This window comes from Thunnus maccoyii, chromosome 10 (genome assembly GCF_910596095.1).
Source record: "Thunnus maccoyii chromosome 10, fThuMac1.1, whole genome shotgun sequence".
In the NCBI taxonomy this organism is placed as follows: Eukaryota; Metazoa; Chordata; class Actinopteri; order Scombriformes; family Scombridae; genus Thunnus; species Thunnus maccoyii.
The window spans coordinates 11,521,486-11,540,716 of NC_056542.1; positions in this window are offsets into that span (position 1 = coordinate 11,521,486).

A 19,231-nucleotide genomic window follows, 5' to 3' on the forward strand; every position below is an offset into this window, starting at 1 on the left:
AATATGACTCGTTGCTATTTAACAAGGTGTAAGAACATGAATTATGGGCATGATCTCTTTTTTTTCTCTCTCTGCTAGAGGCTTCCAAAGTGATGACTTACAGAAAGCTCGAGGATACCAAACTGCTATCGATTTTATTTGGAATGGCGTTTCAAAAAATTTTAAAAAATTAAAAATCTGATCACTGAATTAGATCCAAACTCAAAGATAAGTTTTCATCTTTCTCTTTTAGGACCAGGGAGTTAGGCCAGCTGTAGCATGAGTTCAATGTCAAAATCAACACCAAAATGTGACTAAACCAGTGAATGCCTCATGAAACAATGTATAAATTGCTCATAAGTGTTGATGTGAAGGAGGATTGCTTAACTTTAAAGTCAACATAGACGAGAAGTCCTTAAAACTAATATTTAAACATCTAATTCCAACACCTGAGCAAATCTAGTGAGGAACACTGTTTGATCAAAATCTCTAAGTCAATCAAAAGCTCTACGACTGCACTGGATCTTAAGTATGAGACTTTTCTGTCCAGTGTGGTTTGTAAGGTCAAGCTCTCTATTAAAGATCTTTTACAAAACAAAAGCTACTGAATCACTTACTCCTCTTCATCTGTAAGCCCACACACTTACTGTATGTCTGTAAATATTGGGTATTGTTTTTTTTTAAAATAAACAACAGAAAAGAAGACAGGGGAGTCATCCTGAACTCCCAGGAATAGTCCAAAGCTGCCAGTCAACAGCAGTATCCGCAAAACAGGTGACCGCCCTTCTGTCAGAGAGGTCAAAGGGAAGAAAAACAAAACAAACAAAAAGAAAACACACATGGGTGGGGGACTGCTAGCATGTCAGTCAGTATGCAGTATAAGGCAGATTTTGCACAGTATAAAGATACAGCATAACAGTAGAGCTCATGAGTTATACAGTTAATATTGGGTACTATAGTTCATTTTTACTTGCAAAAAGCAAAAACTGGAGGAATATACAGTCTGAAAAATGACTTCAACAGCATGGAAAAGCAAAGACTTTCATCACTAAGTGACATTTAAATCAAATTACACATTCAAACAAGCATTTCTGTTGTAAGGAAATGAATTCCTCACTCTGCACAGTTTTGTTGTCTAGAGAGAAAAAAAACAACCCTACAGGAAAATGCTTAAAACTTTACAGCATGTTTCATTTTCTCTCCCAGTAATCAGTTTTTTTTTCTGTCAACTCTTGCACAGATGCTCCATTATGCACAGTACACAATGACATCTTGCCTTTTAAATATCAAGGGAAAAGATTTTCATCAGCCAAAGCACATTTAATCAACTTGAACAAGTGGACCCTGTGCTACTGTAGATAAATAAACAATATCAAGTGGCAGATCCATTCTAATATCTGTCGCAGTCACAAAAATTCAGTTGAATAGTGTGTGCTGCTGTGGATAAGGACATCAAATGTTATTGAGCTTACATTCACCTCTGTTTTATAAATAACACAAATACACCCTTTAATCTCAAACACTGAAGAGCGGTGATACAGCAAAGTACCGGTGTGAAGGAATATGGAGAGTTTAGGAAGTGATTCTTATCATTATCTGTGAGGAAGGCAGTGCTGAGCATGGCAAGGTCACCAGCATGACAGCGTAAGGTCATCCGCACCATGCCAGTCCGCCTGCTGCTCCTCAAGCCTGACCTTGTCAAAGTCAAGTGTTGAGTTGCTAATGCCCCTTAACCCAGCGTGTGCGGCGCTAGAAGCTTTCACTGATGCTATATGACCGGATGTAGCCACTGGCATTACTGATGAAGCTAGCACTCCTAATTACCTCCGCGTGATTCCCAGGCTTGACCCAAACCTGGCTGCCACTTCATCTCCCCTCTCGTCTGTCTCTCACTCCGCCTTTTGCCAGAGCTGCACCCGTAGTGGGACAGCTGGCCCACATCCAGGAACATCAAAATATTGTCAGGACCACTCTCTGTGCTCCCTCTACCCTCCTCTCCAAATTAACCTTTAAATCAAAGATGGAGTCCTCTCCTCTCCTCCCCCTGCTTCTCCCTCATCTTGTCCTCTGGGTGAATTAATAAAACCTTAATTTCCTCATTAGCCCTGTCAATTCATGCAGGGAGTAATAGGCACTACTTGGGGAAGTGCACTCTTACATACAAAAAATGTACCATTGACAATTAGCTTCCTGTGAGGGGGAGTGTGGTCTTTCACTCTAAGAGAGACTTTTGGCTTCAATTTGTGTGTGTAATTGTGTGTATGTGTGTGCAGGGTTTGTTCTACAGTACAGTCGGTCAGTGTTCCTGCTGATTATTTTACAGGAGCACTTGCTGTGCTTTCTAACAATTATGCAGGAAAGCTCCAAAACAGGATGTTTTGACCCTGGAACTCAAATAGTAGAACAGGAAAGGTGCTCACCATCTCAGTCAAGCCTCTAACTGACTCTTTTGTCTATGTGACCGACCATCATTGAGAACACTGAGGTCATGTTTTTGGCATTTTTTCTGGGAATTTGAAGGGGTTTAGAGGGATATGGTTACATTCCACAATTACAAACTTGCACATGTTGAATATTTTATAAGCTAATTCCAGTATTTTTAGACTCAAAATGAGGCTGAGTGGCAGTACAGAAAGGGCTTTGAAAGAATAGACATTTTGGAAAATAATTCAGTCTGGCGCACAACCTCCCATAAAACAGCCAATTCTTGTTTTAACATTTCTGTTTTTGTTCAGATTAAACAAATGAGTTAATGTGTGTTAATTAGTGAGCTTTGGAGATGCTGGTAAGTAGATTTTGTAACAGTCTTCCTGTCTCTATGCTAAACTAAACTTAGCTAGCAGTGACTGGCTGCAGCTTTATATTTACCGTACACACATGACAGTGGTACTGAACTTTTCTAATTTTCTGTGAGAAAGTGAATAAATGTATTTCCAAAATGTAGAACTGCTCCTTTAAAACAGCATTTCAACTTCAATGCTGGAAAGTATGTTTACAGAATATTAATTCATCATTGAAATTAATAGATAAAATATCATTGCTGGCCACTGAAACGATGCATGTGAACTTTAAAATCCTGGTTACTGCCTTGTATGTGACCTCTAAAGTTTTTGATAAGGGCTCAGAGCAACGGAGCTCCCTAAAACATCAAAGGTAACACAGTCTGACTGCCCCTGGACTGTAAAATCATCAGTGTTTTGTGGCCTTCCCAGCTTCTGAAAAACAACTGAAGCCAGTTAAATGCCCTTATGGAGGTCATCAAAGATGTGTCTGTATGTGCCACATTTCATATGCTCATGCTAAGTTTTATGATATACTGTATGTCACATTTTTGGAACATTGTACAACCATTTTGTCTCTCCAAAGCAGATTTTTAACTCAATAAAAGAAATTCAAGGTCCACTTACTAGCTTTTTTCCAGGGTTTTTATCTGCATCTGATGGTTATTCTCATGGGATGGAGTTTGCTTGATAGTCTTGAAGATGGCTCAGTGGTCGTTATCTTGAACAAACTCCAATCATCTTTGCTCAGTTGTTTAACATTTTAGCTTTTTGGACCTTCCACAGTGAATTAAGTTTGTCATCATTCGACAAACTCATCTGAGCAACCTCCATTCGCTTAAGCAAGGTCACGAAAAAGATATAGAGCTTGAGATCATTTTTTTTGTCAAATTACTGTTTCCACGGTCAAGAATGAACCCCATGCTCAGTATTTGTTTTAAATAAAATATAAAATAAAAATTAAATAATTCTAATTTTCTTGTCCTTCCTGCATTTGATGTATATGTGTTTACAGGTATTCAGAAGCAGGTGAGCAAATTTTAAGGTTATCTTTTCAGCAAATACTGTAGATGTCTAAGTGCTTCCCAGCATTATTGTTTTCTATGTTTTCTTTGTTTTTACCAAAAACACACATTTCACATAATTCCCTGCTCTCCCTGAAATTATAGCTTCCATGTGTCCAGTGTTTTGAAGGTGTGACATTTGTTTGTGTGTACATGTCTACACATGTGCAACATCAACAACCTCCGTGGACTCGCAGCACTCCTTTGACATGCACATAGACCCTCATCCCCCCTGAGGGCAGAGTGGCTGACAGCGGTATGCTCAACTCCCCCTAAACCTCTCTGACAGGTCACATGGTGACTCATAGTAACTGTGAGTCACACAGGGAAGAAACAATATAGTGTGGAAGAATTCAAGCTTTTAAAGCAGAGGTCGGTGGTTAGATTCTGGGGTAAAGGTCAAAGGTTTCTTTTCTCTAAGGTATACTATCACAAAAATAGCGAGGTGTTATTGTCTACTTTGAGAACTTTAGGTTTATGTTATGCAACACAGACTGTAATTTTGCCATTTGTTATGCCCTGCAGTGCAAAAAAGGATCTGGTTTCCAGCCGAGTGATGAGTGATTGCCTTGGAGAGGTATTGCGATTTTGGGAGAGATGCAAGTGTGGGAGAACAGCAGGGTTTCTGAGCAATCTGTTTCCCACTGCAAAGATAGTTTCATAACCAGGTAAATGTGACAATAACCAGTTTGTTTTTATGTGATTTTCTGCTGCCTCTCCCTCTTAATTTCATCCCAATTACATTCCAAATCCTCTTAAATGTCTCACTAGTTATAGAAACTGGGCATTTTCCTAGTTTTAGGATATTACTAGCTTATCAGGCTTTTTTTTTAAAGCTTCCTTGTGCTCTTATCTACTTTAGCTGTGAGCTCCATGAAGCTGACTTTGTAAGTTTCTATAGATATGTCCAGATTTGACTTTTAAACCACAAGCAATTTGAAAGCTTGATGATTTAATGAAGGGAAATTATATCATTTTACAGTAAGTCACTTTTCATGTGTTAAGGATCAGAAAAGCCAATCTGATATGAAATTACAGACAATCTGACATGAAAAGTCAGAATTTGATGGCTTTCAACATACAACACTGACAAAAAGCATACTTGATTAGCAGGACCCAGTAGAACTCAGAGTCCTTTTTCCAGATGAATATGCAATGTGACGGTTGACGTTTGTGATTTCTTGTGACTTGGAGACTCAGTTATGTAGCTGACGTTCAAAGCTGGCACAGAGGGGAGAATGACTGGGAGTTGGTGCAGAGTATTGGCTAGAGGAGGGTGGTTGGTGATGTTGAGGGAAGATGGTGTTCTATGTTGGAGGGTGTTTTCTCAGTCTCAGCACAGCAGAACATCGCAGGCTTGCACTGTCAACACATGCCTTTAATGTTGCAAAAGAAACATCAAAAGGCTCTACCCATGCTGTTGAGATTTATTTTATTTTTATCTTATGTTTTATCAAATCATTAACCATGCTCCTAAATCATGAGAACTTTCTGTATAAATAGTTACATTTTACAGTTCAAAGTCAGACTGTGCGGATAGGATGTAAGAACTTGTAATTCAAACATTTGTTTTGACAAAAACACAAAAGAGCAAAGTAGTTTCAAGGACAGATGAACATAGCTGGCTAACAAAAAAAACAAAAAAAAGCAATGGATCAGTAAAAGTAAATTGATTTTCCTCCTATTTTTGTGAGGCACTTTGGGAAACATCTCTGCATGAATGGTATCCATTTTAAGAGGTTTCATTAATAAATCTGCAGCTGTTAAATGACTGAAAGAAGCAGTGTTTGGTGAAATGCTGTCCATGGTCCTGAACATACTGCCACATTTCCATTTCCTCTACATACTGCATAGGTGGTCAGCAATTGACTGTTTGCTAAACCCCTCCCCCGAATGGCATTTGTCCAATCATAGCTTATGTAGCTAACCGTAACTAGCCACAGCCATGGATTTGGACTGCATGAGGCTGTAGTATAAGAGATACTCATATCCATATCCAGAGTGTAGGATAGTGTCATTTTTTAATTATTATTTTCTTTAATCATCAAAACCAAGAAACAAGGGCTAAATTGCAAGGAATAGATAGTTTGCCAACTTATCAGTTCAGCCTTTGTCTTGTAAAAGTGAAACATACTGCATAACATGCATAATGTATAAAACAAAGCTGTGTTGCCTGTCTATGTCATGTTAAGTCAGTTTTTATTTGTACAGCCCAATATCACAAATCACAAATTTGCCTCAGGGGGCTTTACAATCTGTACAGCAATACAACATCCTTGTTGACCCTCAATTGAGATAAGTAAAAACTCCCCCAAAATCCCTTAAAAAATGGAAACCTCAGGAAGAGCAACAGAGGAGGGATCCCTCTTCCACGACAGACAGACATGCTGTGTGTACAGAAAGGAAAAACAAGATGACAAAATTGTAGACAGACTGATAACTTACATGAAGAATCTGATCAGGATCATGTGGGTTTTCTAAAGTAAGCATCAAAACAGGGTTATGTTAGAATGAAAGAAGAGTCTGGGCTTACATGTTTTCCTATATTACTAACTAGCTTCCTACGGCAATACAACATCAATGCTGCTCCTTTTCCGTGTCTTCCATGTTTGTTTGCCTGGGGCATGTGGCTTTAGCCTCAACCTTTTAGTGTAATAATATGCATAGTAAGACTGTTTTATAGGGTCCTTGATTCAAAACAAATCACCTGTAGAATGAGTTTTCAAAAAACTCATGGGGCTAATGTTAGTTTCATTAGAAGCTAACACTTGCTTGAAAAAATTCAAGCAAGAGTTGTCATTTCAGCCAGCAAAATCAATGGTTATTGTCTAGAAATGAGAAGTCTGATTTTGCTTACTTCTGTCTGAAATCAAGGACCCATTGTTTCAAAAATTGCAAAGAATTTTAAGAGGTAAATCTGCCACCGTTATCACTGTAAACTGCACGTGGGTTGTGTGAGAATAAAAATCTTGACAGGCATAGCAACAGTAACTAAAGGGGCTGAAGCTAACAAAGGGTAATTTACACTTATTCCACAATACATTCCTTCAAATTTTGCTCCTCTAGTCTTACTTAATGAAAAGTCATCACTATTGTGTCTGCAGACTTACCTCATATTTGCTGTGCCCACATTTCTATTTGCACCTTACATGGCTTTTATGGAAAGTTCCAAACACAAACTTTTTTTAAAATCTCAAAGTTTGTTGTTTGAAGTCAGTTGTTACCTCTATCTCACATAATCCTTGTGTTTCCACTAACCTGAAAAAACACAAAATGATATTTTCAAGGCAGAGCACTTTGAAAATGTTTAGCACAGAAACACCGTTTGAGGTACAAGAGTGGAGTGCATATTCACTCCCACCCCCCTTCCCTCTCTCAGTGTTTCAAAGTTGTGATAAGATGTGACAGTTTATCAAACCTCAGTGAGGGTTTTAAACCATCCATCCATGCTGCAGTGCTCGGTTATCTTGGTGGCATTTTGCTGGCGATATAACAGAGAATCAATTATGAGTACACAGATATGCGAAAGGTTTAGTCGGCAAAAGATGCTTCTTGGCAGTTTGATGATATGATGGCGGTAAATAAGCTCCGTACATTTTTTTCCTGAGCCAAAAATACTATCCCCTTGAGCTGAATGTTAAGATAAAGAGAAGAGAAGAACAGCCTGCACAAAGGCAAAGAATGTGGAATTAGAGTCATGAAAAGAAACAACAGTAATGATAGTAATGATTTGTGTGATTCAATCACGCTTCTATGTGCTTTTAACTGAACAGTAAGATCAATTGAATGTTTCAAAGTCACATAAATATATAGTAATAATAAGAATCACATAAATTTTGCTAATAGTTCTGCAATCATAAACACTAAAACTCTTGATTAGATATTATGGGGGGGGGGGGGGGGGGGTTGTTATCGTGCTCGCACAGTGTGCGAGTGAAAATCATTAGTAGTCCATTGATATTAATGATCGTGTGAAATTTTTGCAGTTAGCAGCTGTAGAATGAATATAACGGAAATGTTGCAATTTGTACTAAGAATAGATGTTTTGAAGGTGCTTTAAAATCAGATATATAGGAGAGTAAATAGGGGTTTCTTTAGCTCCTTGTTCTCTCTCAAGCAAGAAGCAGAGGGTTAGTGAAAAGATTTCAAGATGTAATGACACATCTTTTTGGATTCTAAAAGAAAAGGCCTCTGATGCTTCACAGCTGCTGTTGATATAGTTCCACTGAGCTGCAAGCACTTCAAACAACTCAGGAAAAGGCATGTAGGAACTCCCAAAAGTCTCTCTAATCAAATGTCACAAGACCTTCATGAAAACAGTAAAGCAACTCAGCCTATGGCAATGCCAGTGAAATTGCAAAAGCCAACACATCAAGAGGACTTTCTTTGTTTCTGAACCTCCTAAACCAGGGATGGCACAAGGTGGTAGCTTCAAGTTGCTAAAGCTACACCAAGATTTGGCCTAGCAACTGCAAAGCAACCCCAAGGCTTTCATTATGAAAACTAAAAAAATATACATTAAAATATATAAATTGTTTTAAAAATCATTTTGATACTTTTAATGATAGTTTTTATGTTTGTACTTGCTAACAATCAATAAAAATAGAGATATTTTCTAACATTAAGTGGCAACTGGCGAGACTTGCAAGAACTAGTCAGAGGTATATTACCATTAGCATGAACTTGGCTAATGTAGTGTGCTAACGCATTTCTTGTGTTGACGTTTCTTGTGGCGAGGCGTAAATGACCACAAACTCAAATGGAGACAGACATTGTCAGTGCAAATACCACTACCCTCCACAGCATTAGTGCAGCTGACATCAGCTAGTAAGCTAATGAAGGACCAAGGTGCTCTATGCTACAAAAATATCCGACAAAGAAGTGCAGACTTCAAATGAGATTGTTCAACCAAGGACTCTGGGTTTGTTTTGCATACCAACATTTTTCACATGAGGACCATGGGTTGGACATAAATTCGCCATGTATGCATGGTCTGAATTTAAGTTACGGAAAGAAAGTGGCTCAAAAATCGGAAATGCACTAAGCGAAGGACATTCAAAAATGGTGTGTGAAGACAGGGAATACACGTGGGCAGTCGTAGAGGGATTGCGTTACACTGCTTGGGCACAGCGAGGGCACAGGGAAGGTTTAACATCAAATAGGGGAAACTTCATCGAGCTGTTACACGTAATTCGCAAGTTTGACAAAACTGTAGCAAAAAAATATCTGACAATCCGAGAAATGCAAAGTACACTCACCACAACATACAGAATGAACTTAATGACTTAATGGCAAATATGGTCAGGGACCAAATCAGTGGAAAAGTAAAGGAAGCTGGAGTTTTTGCACTGATGGTGGATGAGAGCAAAGATGTGAGTAAAAAGGAGCAGGTGTCTGTGGTAGTACGGTTCTTGCATAATAATGACATACGGGAGGAGTGTCTTCACTTCAACCCAGCTGATGGCTTAGATGCCGATTCACTTTTGACAACAATCAAACAGACGCTTAGTAAATGCAACATTGATTACAACATGTGCATTAGCCAATGCTATGACTTTGTCACTGTCATGTCAGGGTGCAATAACAGCATACAGGAGAGATTTTGGAACGAGGTCCCACAAGCTGTTTATGCACATCACCATGCCTATTGGCTTAATTTAGTTTTAGTTGACTACGTCAGTAATGTAGAACCAGCGGGAGAGTTCTTTCAAACTGTGCAGATGCTCCTTTTTTTCTGGCTCTGCTGTACATAACATTTTCCTTAAAAAGAAAAAGGAAATAAAGCCAATGGAAAAGGCAGTTGAACTGAAAAAGTTGTCAGAAACTAGATGGGCTTGTCAGTATTCAGCACTGTGGGCCAAGGCAGTAAAGGGACTGATAGACAGTTCGCTTTTCACTTTATTTGAGAATCTGTTTTGCATCTCCAAATTCTTGTCTGACCATTTACAGTCCCCAGAGCTCTGCAGTTAGCATGTTCTATGGATCTTGCTGAGTCTGTGATCACATCCCTGTCCAAAAGGCAAAATGAAAAGTCATGGAATGACATTTGGGACAAAGCAAAGGCCATATCCACCAAGACTGGCATCCTAGTCCAGGTGAGACAAGAGAAACGACAAGCTCAGCATCCACACCACCTGGAGGGATTCGTAGTTAACACTCAGGAGAACTTCTACCACTCAACTCCACTGATGACATCTGAAAGCACAGCTACTACCCTGTCATTGATAGACTTATCGATGAAATGAAAAGGCGGGGCAACAACTAACAATTTGTCTGCAGAATTGCACCGAGTTTGATAGCTACTTGGTCAAAAAAAGCAGCAGGGACAAATTGTGAACACTACATAAGACTTTCTCTCCCTTCTCCTGCCATACAAGGACGTATTTGTTGATTTGCACAGACTTTTGTGTCTATCCGTCACACTGCCCATCACGTCTGTTACCTGCTAACACAGCTTTTCTTGTTTAAAGGCATGTCAAAAAATACATGAGGAGCAACATTGGGGACTCTAGGAATAGCAATTTGGCTTTGCTGTCCATGATGAGCACGACATCACAGATGCTTTTGCTGTGAACCATAACAAAACAGGTGCATTGTTCTGCTCTGACAGACTGACAGACATCCATTGGCGGGTAGGTTAATGTGAATTTATATGATTTCGTTGAATAGCTTAAATCTCTGTATGTGTACCGGTAGACTATAGTAACGCTATATCTGCTGTGTTGATAATGCTGCTTGTTGCTAGACCCACTCATACCTGCGCATTGTAGCATAGGCCACATTTGTTTGTTTATTTTGACAATTGACATACAACTCCGTGCAATCATATAGCAACTACTAAGCTACTGCAGTGAAAAATTCCCATGTCCTTAATCTTGTTGGTAGTGACCAGATGCCTCTTGAACTGACCCTGTGATGGATTGTTTGTTTGGCTGAGTTCAGTGTTTTATACATAATTGAACAATAATAGAATATTGATCCAACAATAATAAACTGGTGTGTCAAACACAGTATCTCGCAGAGCTTAGCCAGGAATCTTTCAATGCCCGCGTCAAATAGTCTCTGCGAGATGTCAGTTTTGGCAAGATACCAATAACGGATGTTTTCTCAGGTCAGTAGAACAATATAATGCAAAACACAATTAAACTTTTTACCACTTAATTTTCATTCAACACACTGGGAAGGTAAGCTACAGCGACTATGTGGCTACTGTAGATAAGTGCATTGTGCTCTGTCATGAAAGGTGCTTGTTTGTTCACAAACACACTGCGGTCCCTGAAGACTTGTATTGATTGTGTGGGGTCATTTTCCCTGCTCCCAGCCAGCAAAGCACTGCTTCAGATGGGCACAGAGAGGATCTTGACTGAGTAAAGACAGCTTGCTTTGTTTCCTTTTCCTTTTTACTCTGTCTAGATTTGACATGCGGATTCGACAGGCCACAGCAGTGTGGCCCAAAAATTTTAAAGTTATTGTTGACATTAATAGATGATGTTCTCATCTCCACCTGCAGGTGTAAAGGATAACAGCATGTCGTCCTGCCACAGTTGCATGCTCCTCCAGTTGCGTATATATATGCTGGTGATGACAAATGGGGAAGGACACACATTAGCCCTCTGCGTACCTCACACAGCTTCCTACCCGGTAATGGATTCACCTCTGTGCCATCATCACCTTCTATTAGGCCCAGGACGGAATCGATAGTTTTCTAAATGCAGCTGAATCATTCATCATAAGAGGCCTTGTGTCGTCCACTTCATCTATCGCCTGCTACCTCTCCAATCTGCCTGACTCGCTTTGCCTCCTCAGATACATAAGTGAGTACCCATTTGTGGAAGAAGAAGGCTTGATCAAGCTGCATGGAGGTACCATCAGAATCACGGATTTGGTTAATGATGCCTTACCCCAAATCAAATGTGAAGATCTTGAGAATTTATTGCAGATAATCTTATTGACATGGGCTAATCTTCTCTTTTAACCCAGGGACAATTTCAATACGCATGAAAACACAATACCTTTGACCAAATCTCACCACTGAAGACGTGTGTCTGGAGGAGATAAGTTATTAATTCAGCAGAAGCAAAACATTTTGAGATGAAAGTGGCATTTTTAAGGATATACTAAATCAAGGAGAAAAACATTGTGAGGGTGATTAAGGAATTATATTCAAAATGAGTTTTCTGTTCAGTTAATAATTAATATACTGTACAAAGGTTTTCAAAAATCAAATATAGATACCTTTCATCTTCAGTACAATTATTGTGGTTTTAGAAAAAATATGTCTCTGTGGGGAAACTGCACACTAATTCCATGGAGTGTATCGTGACAGAACTATGTTTATCTTTTGTTTTACTATTTGCTGTTAAAATGCATATAGTGTTTTGTTTTGTGGATGAGTTACTATTTATGTTTTTTCATCAAAAATATTCCCCATGATAAACAGGAACAATCACATGTGCTGCAACGAGAGAGACACTGTAAATGGATAGTATTGTGGGTTTTGAATTATTTACTGGTGGTCATAGCTGGGAAATTTCTAAATACAGGCTTGATGGATTACTTATGTCAATATGCAAAAATCAAACAGCTATCAACACAACTCAAGAGGTCAGTCTAATTCTTAGAGCAGGATATACCCACAGATCTCCTCACCATGGGAGCCTTGTGAAGTCAGCTGTGGGCAGCACCAGTCGGGCCTGGCCTTTATTCTGCCAGCATTCTTCTGGGAGGCTGGGCACTGGCTGCTAAGACATGATTAATTGCTGCAATAAAGCTCATTATGGAGATTAAGTAGGAGTTACAGGAGCATTATTGATCACTGTCCTTTAAATAACCTTAAAGTTGCTTGTTTGTGCATGTTTGTATGACGCTGGTCAATGCAGAGGGCAAAATGGGAAGAAGAGACTCAATGGAATGTTGCCCCCAGACATTAACGTATGACATAAAATCAGTCCTGTATGGCGATATGGGACATGTTTGTATGATTGCAGTGCTGTAAGGCCTTAACACATTGCATGTGCTCATGATTTTTGTTGTACAGTTTTACAACATTAGGTGCAAAAGATCATGTTTAAATATATACAAATGAAAACCAAATGCCACCTACTATATACACCATGAAATAGGACATATTATGCTTTTGTGATTTTCTGTTATTTTATACTGTTATGATGTCAGATATCCATGCTAAACATGGTCAAAGTTCCAAAACTTTCGGTTAACATATATAAAAATGCTCCCTACAAGTCAAAAGCCCAGGCTTCAACGTGCTCTGAATGTATGTTTTTCTATCTTGCCTACTGATGTCAGCTCGTCATGCATGCCCATAAATGGCAATCTGTTCTGTAGCCTTGGTTGCTAAGGTTGTTGCTGAGGTTGTTCCACGTGTTTGCGTTGTCCACTCTTATATTTAGATCCAATACCAGCTGGAACGGGTACAGATGAAGAGATGGGTCATACAGTAAAGGAAAAACCAACATGAAGTGTGTTAGTATGGAGTTAGGCCACCACAAACCTCCAGAACAGCTTCAGTGCTCCTTGCCAAGTGTGATGAACACCATTCCTCCACAAGATATTCACTCATTTATATATACCACCTGTGTTTGATCAGGTAATCTCATTTAGATTACACAGATATCACTAAATAGATTTGAAGATATTATATAATTTGAGAGCATTGTCTTATGTGTTGGTCCAAAATCTTCCACAGGTATTCAACTGGGTTGAGATCTGCTGACTGTAAAGGCCCTAGCATTTTAGTCACATCATTTTCATACTCACCAAACCATTCAGTGAGCCCTGGTGCACAGAAGCATCTGCATTTGATATGTTTCTCAACTCTTTTATTCAGGTTTTTCCTTTAATTTGCCCCCCATCTGTATTTTAGAAGTTGAAGTTTTTTGTAGTTTGTTGCATAATTTGTTGACGTTGCCTCTGGAATAGACAGAAGAGTTAAAACGGTCTAATAAGTAAATCATGCAAAGATATTCCAGTAGAGCCCTAGATTAAAACCTGGACTAAGACCTGGAAATGTGCAAATGTGCCCTTTAACACCTCTGTAAAGCAAATGATACTGCCTTTTCCAAGTGACTGACTTGTCTTTTATTTTTTTTGAAGAAATTCCACATGAACTGAGGATAAAAATATGATCATTTAAAGATAGCTCCTAAAAGAGCATTTGAGGTGCACCTCTGTATTTTTTTAAAGGGAATCATATGTGCATTTGTCAGAAAATTCTCAAATCAAAGTGCTTCATGGAACCTACCACTGTTTCTGATGTGAGCCTTGCTTGAACTAAGCTAGGTTTTTTTTTCTACAGGTTTGAAGTCAGTTTTGTTTTTTGTTTTTTGAATTTGGATTCAACACAGCTGATGCAATATAAACTTCTGCTCTGCTTTTCACATCATAAGTGGGAATACAACAGCAAATAATCATGGCGTGTCTGTTTTTAAACTGTTCTTAAATCTATGTAAATTATATTAATTTACTCGAACATCTGCATCCTCCATCAGAACAGACATTTGATTATCTACTACCATATTACTGACGTCATCCACATGTTTACGTTAAAGAGACAGCTATTTTCAATCTTATTCCTATTACCTCTCAGCTTTTATTTACAGTATAAAAAGGAATTGTAATACATTGATTCTATTATTCTTTCCTCATCTTTTGTTACCTAAATCCCTTTTTTAAATCCTTTTATCCCTTCTAGCTTCTGAAAACCCCTCGCATTGACAATAAACCCCTGAATATCTCAGTGCAATATATGAAAGCTTTTGTATTTTCTGAATATTGATCCTATGTTAACTCCTCCAGTATGAGTAGACTATTAATGATGCCACTCAAACTTTATTATCCTTGCAGCCATTTTATCCACAACTGGTAAACTGTAGTCATTCTGCGAACAAATGCTGTGTACAATTGTGACTATGGGTAAAGAAACACAATCAAAGGGACTTTTAAGCCCATGGCCCACTTATCAAGGTCAATACTTGGTGGTGGCTTACACATTCCTTAAGGCTGGGAACCCTAGTTGTCTGCTAAAAACCTGCTAGAGAGCAATGCATGACAATAAAAGGCTGAGATCCACAGCCAGGTTCCTGAGTATAACACACCTGGCAGCTTGCCTTTATCCAAGTCACCATTTATTTGTCAAGAGCCTAGCCAAGGACAAGTGTAGGTAGTGTGAGATCACTTTAAGTGGGCATTCTCAAGGTAACTTCATAAAGACACTCAGAAGATAGTCACCTGTGTTGTGTTAAATTACCAGGTCAAACTCAGTTGAACTCAGTCAAAGTTCCCTATGAATCTGTTGAGCTGGAGGAATTAGATACAAAGATAAAAATGTATTTTGCTATTTTTGTGAAGGAAAACAAACAAATAGGATGTTTAATCAATTGATATGTGGCCTTTCAAAGCACAGGTATTGAAGTAAAATACATCTGGGCTATTATGTAATACATAGGAAACTACTGTATAATGTGAACCAGTGCCAAAGAGAACAGCCCCATTCCGATATCCTCTTGCTAAAAGTGAATAAATAAACACATTCTAATGCTTTCTATTGCATTTTTGGCCATATCAGGACCGATCAGTTCAAGTCAAGCTCCAACACTCTCCATCAGCACCATAAGTTGTCAAATGAGACAGGCCAGGAGATCAGCACCTGCTCCTACCATGCAGTTGACGGGTGTTAACCTGTCACTCAATCTCCAATTTGCCTTGCTACTCACCATTGGCTTCACGTTTCCAGGCAGCCCAACCACAGCACACTGCCTGCCTCCAAGAAGGGAAAACTCATTTAGAGTGATGACGACAGTGGCTCGGTTTTGCAGCATTTGCCATGTTCGTCACGTCCTTGAATAAAAGGACCTATTCCTATCACGCTAATAATGCCGGGCTGCACATGTCACGCTCAGCACTGGCACGGGGGCGTTTTGAGCATGTCAGCGAGATAAGAGAATAGCAGGGTGCATGTTCACATGTCTTATCGGACTATGCCAGGAGAGGGTTTTGCCTGCTTTCTACAATGGTACAACCTTAAAGACGCAATTGCAGTATATGCATGTGATGCAGGTGGGCAAGAAAGGGGGAGAGGGAGTGGGGTACATTATAAATAGGTCATTTATTACTTAAAATTCAATTAAATCTTCAGGATTATAATACCTGTTAGATATTTGAGATACAACAGGCAGTTAACGTGTTTTCACATGATGTGATCCACACCCAAAGTACATACACATACACTGAAGGGTCACTATAGTGGACAAATAACACAGCAGTTGCTGGTTTAAAACTGTAAGGCAGGTTTGTAATCCTTATACCAGGATTAATTCTGATATACCCACCCCTGGCACTTTACCTCGTGATACTGTACATACTCTGCTCTAGGCAATGTAATGAAGTTAAAAAATAATTCCCTACACTCTTTACTATAACCTCTCAACACAGGTGCCATGCATCTGCCCCTGCTGCTGTAGGAAAAATACCTCTGGCTCTACAGATAAGTCAAAGGCACAGAGTTGAACTCAGGCCTTATTTAGTGCTCCTACAAGCTCTCCAGTTCAGTATCAGTAATCTCCAGGTGAGTAAGCATGGGCTAGTTGACTGGAGTTTGGCATACAGAGATAAGCAGATTCATTGACATGGGACACTTTGGCATCATTTCATTCCCAGGCCTATTATACCTTATTGATCTCTGCTCTGGTTGCTTTCTAAATCCCACAACACAAATAAGGCAGCTGCCTTGACTCAGAAACTCTCTAAACTGAGCCTCTCCCTACTGCCAGACGCTCGCTTCCAGCATCAGCCCAAACATCATTTGAAAGTATTTTAGGTTAGTAATTAAACTCCCCCTTGTGTCGTATCCCTATTAACTCTACTTTTGATCACCCGGTGGCTTGATATATGGAGTGGGCGGTTTCCGCAAGCATGCAAATGTGAATTTTGTCTCCCGTCCATAGATGAAACATTCAAAAACATCAAGGAGTCTGATTAGTTTAAGCTCTGCATCCTGGCCTCATTTAGGTACTTAAACAAAAAACACAAAATGAATGCAATGTTTGATTGATAAAAGATATGTACTTAACATAAATATCACCTTCACCTCCAGCTCCAGTTTTCACTTTTGAATACATTTTTGATTTAACCAAAACACCAAACTATGTCTTGCATGAAATTAAAACAATGGGGATTGCACAGTTGAACAAATGGTAAATGGAGGGAGAAATAGCTGCCTGAGAGGCCCTTTGTCATCACAAGAAAATGACAGAGAAATGAAGAGAAAAACTGTACTGAACTATCCAACGTGACAAACTGTGCAATGCAAATGCCAGAAATGTGCAGATTTACAGAGGAAAACAAACTGGATGCTAGTGGTGAGTCCTAGAGTGAACAAATAAAGAAAATCATGATGAATAATGCGGGTGAGTAATGCCCGTCCTTACCTCACCAACTACTGTGATGATGTTCTTGAGCAATACTCAAGCATTTATAAATGTGTGTATTTTATTTGAATAAATAAATGTGTGTGCAGACAGTCTTCTTTGAATGAATAAAATTAACAAGACTTCAGTGAGGTAGACTGAGGATAGAGGCTGTGTGAACACTGTCATAAATGGAAACCTTTGACCCATGACTATCTGTCCACATAAATGATACTAGATTTCACACAGTTCCACAAGATATTTCCTCCCAATTGATAGTCAAGGATGTAATTTTCAGCCAGTGCCCTCTGCCCTAAACCTGCTGGTTTGGCATACAATATTACTTGGAATATGAATTGGAGTCCACTGAATGTTCACATATACTCACTTTAATCCATTTTATATTATGTGGTCTATTTGCAAGAGAAGGGTAAGACAGTATGTATGACTATATCAGATTTTTCTTAGCAGACTTTACACTTCATGCTGCAGTCATAATTTGATTTTATCTGGCCTCTCCTTTCACTTCCTCCATCTGTCAAACAATCTGAATACAGTATTTTATGTACTGTTTGGTTTACTAAAAAAACGTTGTTTTTGGCCAAGTTGGCCAACAGTGTCTGGCACATATATGCTATTAAAGTCACCAGATGGTAAGGCAAAGGATTTGGTACAACCCAGAGAGGGGGTCTGGTTTAATACAGAAATAAGTTAAATACATACATACATACCCACTTAACCTCAATTTGGGGCAGTTTTGTAGCCTAGCACACTCTTTACTCTTGCCACAACTGTTGTAGTTATAATTTGTCCCTCTATGTGACACCCCTTTCTGTTTAATAAGATAGAAATTTGTGCTTTGTTGTTGTATTTGGCTTTTGAAGTTAACTTGCTATGCAGAGGCTCCTGTGAGATCCATACAGTGCTCTACTCCACAAGAACACATTATAAATGCTGCTCCAGAAGAAAACCTTTACACATTGGTGACTCTAAATGGCTGCAAGCGTTATGAAAATGTTCTACTTAAAAACTGTGAAATAAGTCAGTCAGAGGAGGAGGCACATGAGCTTAACTCAAGTCTAACTTGAGTGTCAATTTCATTTACCCAGACTCAGGACTTGACGTGTTATTCTAAATTTGGTATCTTGAAGTTGTTAAAGGCTCTATTCCAGTTATCAGTAGTTCTAGCTGATTAGACCACTGCTCAGGTTGAAGGTAGGAAATTAGGTGAGGTCCCCAGACTCCATATATGGTCACAGTGCAGGTTTGTGCTTGGTTTTGAAACAACGGCTCCATCCGGCGATAAACCAAATACCATGTGTAACAAACACGTGGGAGACAATACAGACTGATAAACACATATTTCACACAACTTCTCATGATAGCCATAAATCCAAATAGAAAAGGTACTGCACTGTCTGTGCCAACTCTTAGAAGCTGTGAAAAGATTAAATTAAAGTTTACCACAGCATCTACACTACCTGCTGCTGTATGGTAATCAGCTGATAGGTATTCAACATCATACCTGCCGCTTCATATGCCGCTTGCACTCCAAGTGAGTTTCCTCGCCTTTGACAACCAAATAGAGGGCAGCCAATAAGAATGACAGTGGTGCAATTTTTCATAGCCAAAACACGTACGGTACAACAGAGACAACAGTTATACACAGTCTGGCCACAATACACACAATCCTATGAAGAGGTCTCATCAGGTAGAATGGTTGTGCATGGGGTAACTTGGGACCTGAGTTTAGCTGCTGTGCTCATGATATCTTTAAACAAAAGCAAATTGTTCCACTTTCTCAACCCTGAGGCTGGTTGGTTTATGTGAAGAAAATGCTTTTACCAAAACCCCACTCCATAAAATTTAGATAAGTAACATATTTTGATAGTTCCTGTCACAAACAGGTCACATTTTTATAGCTGTGCATCTGGTGACTTTACAATATTAAATAGAGTAATGATTTTAGGCAGATAGTGATACA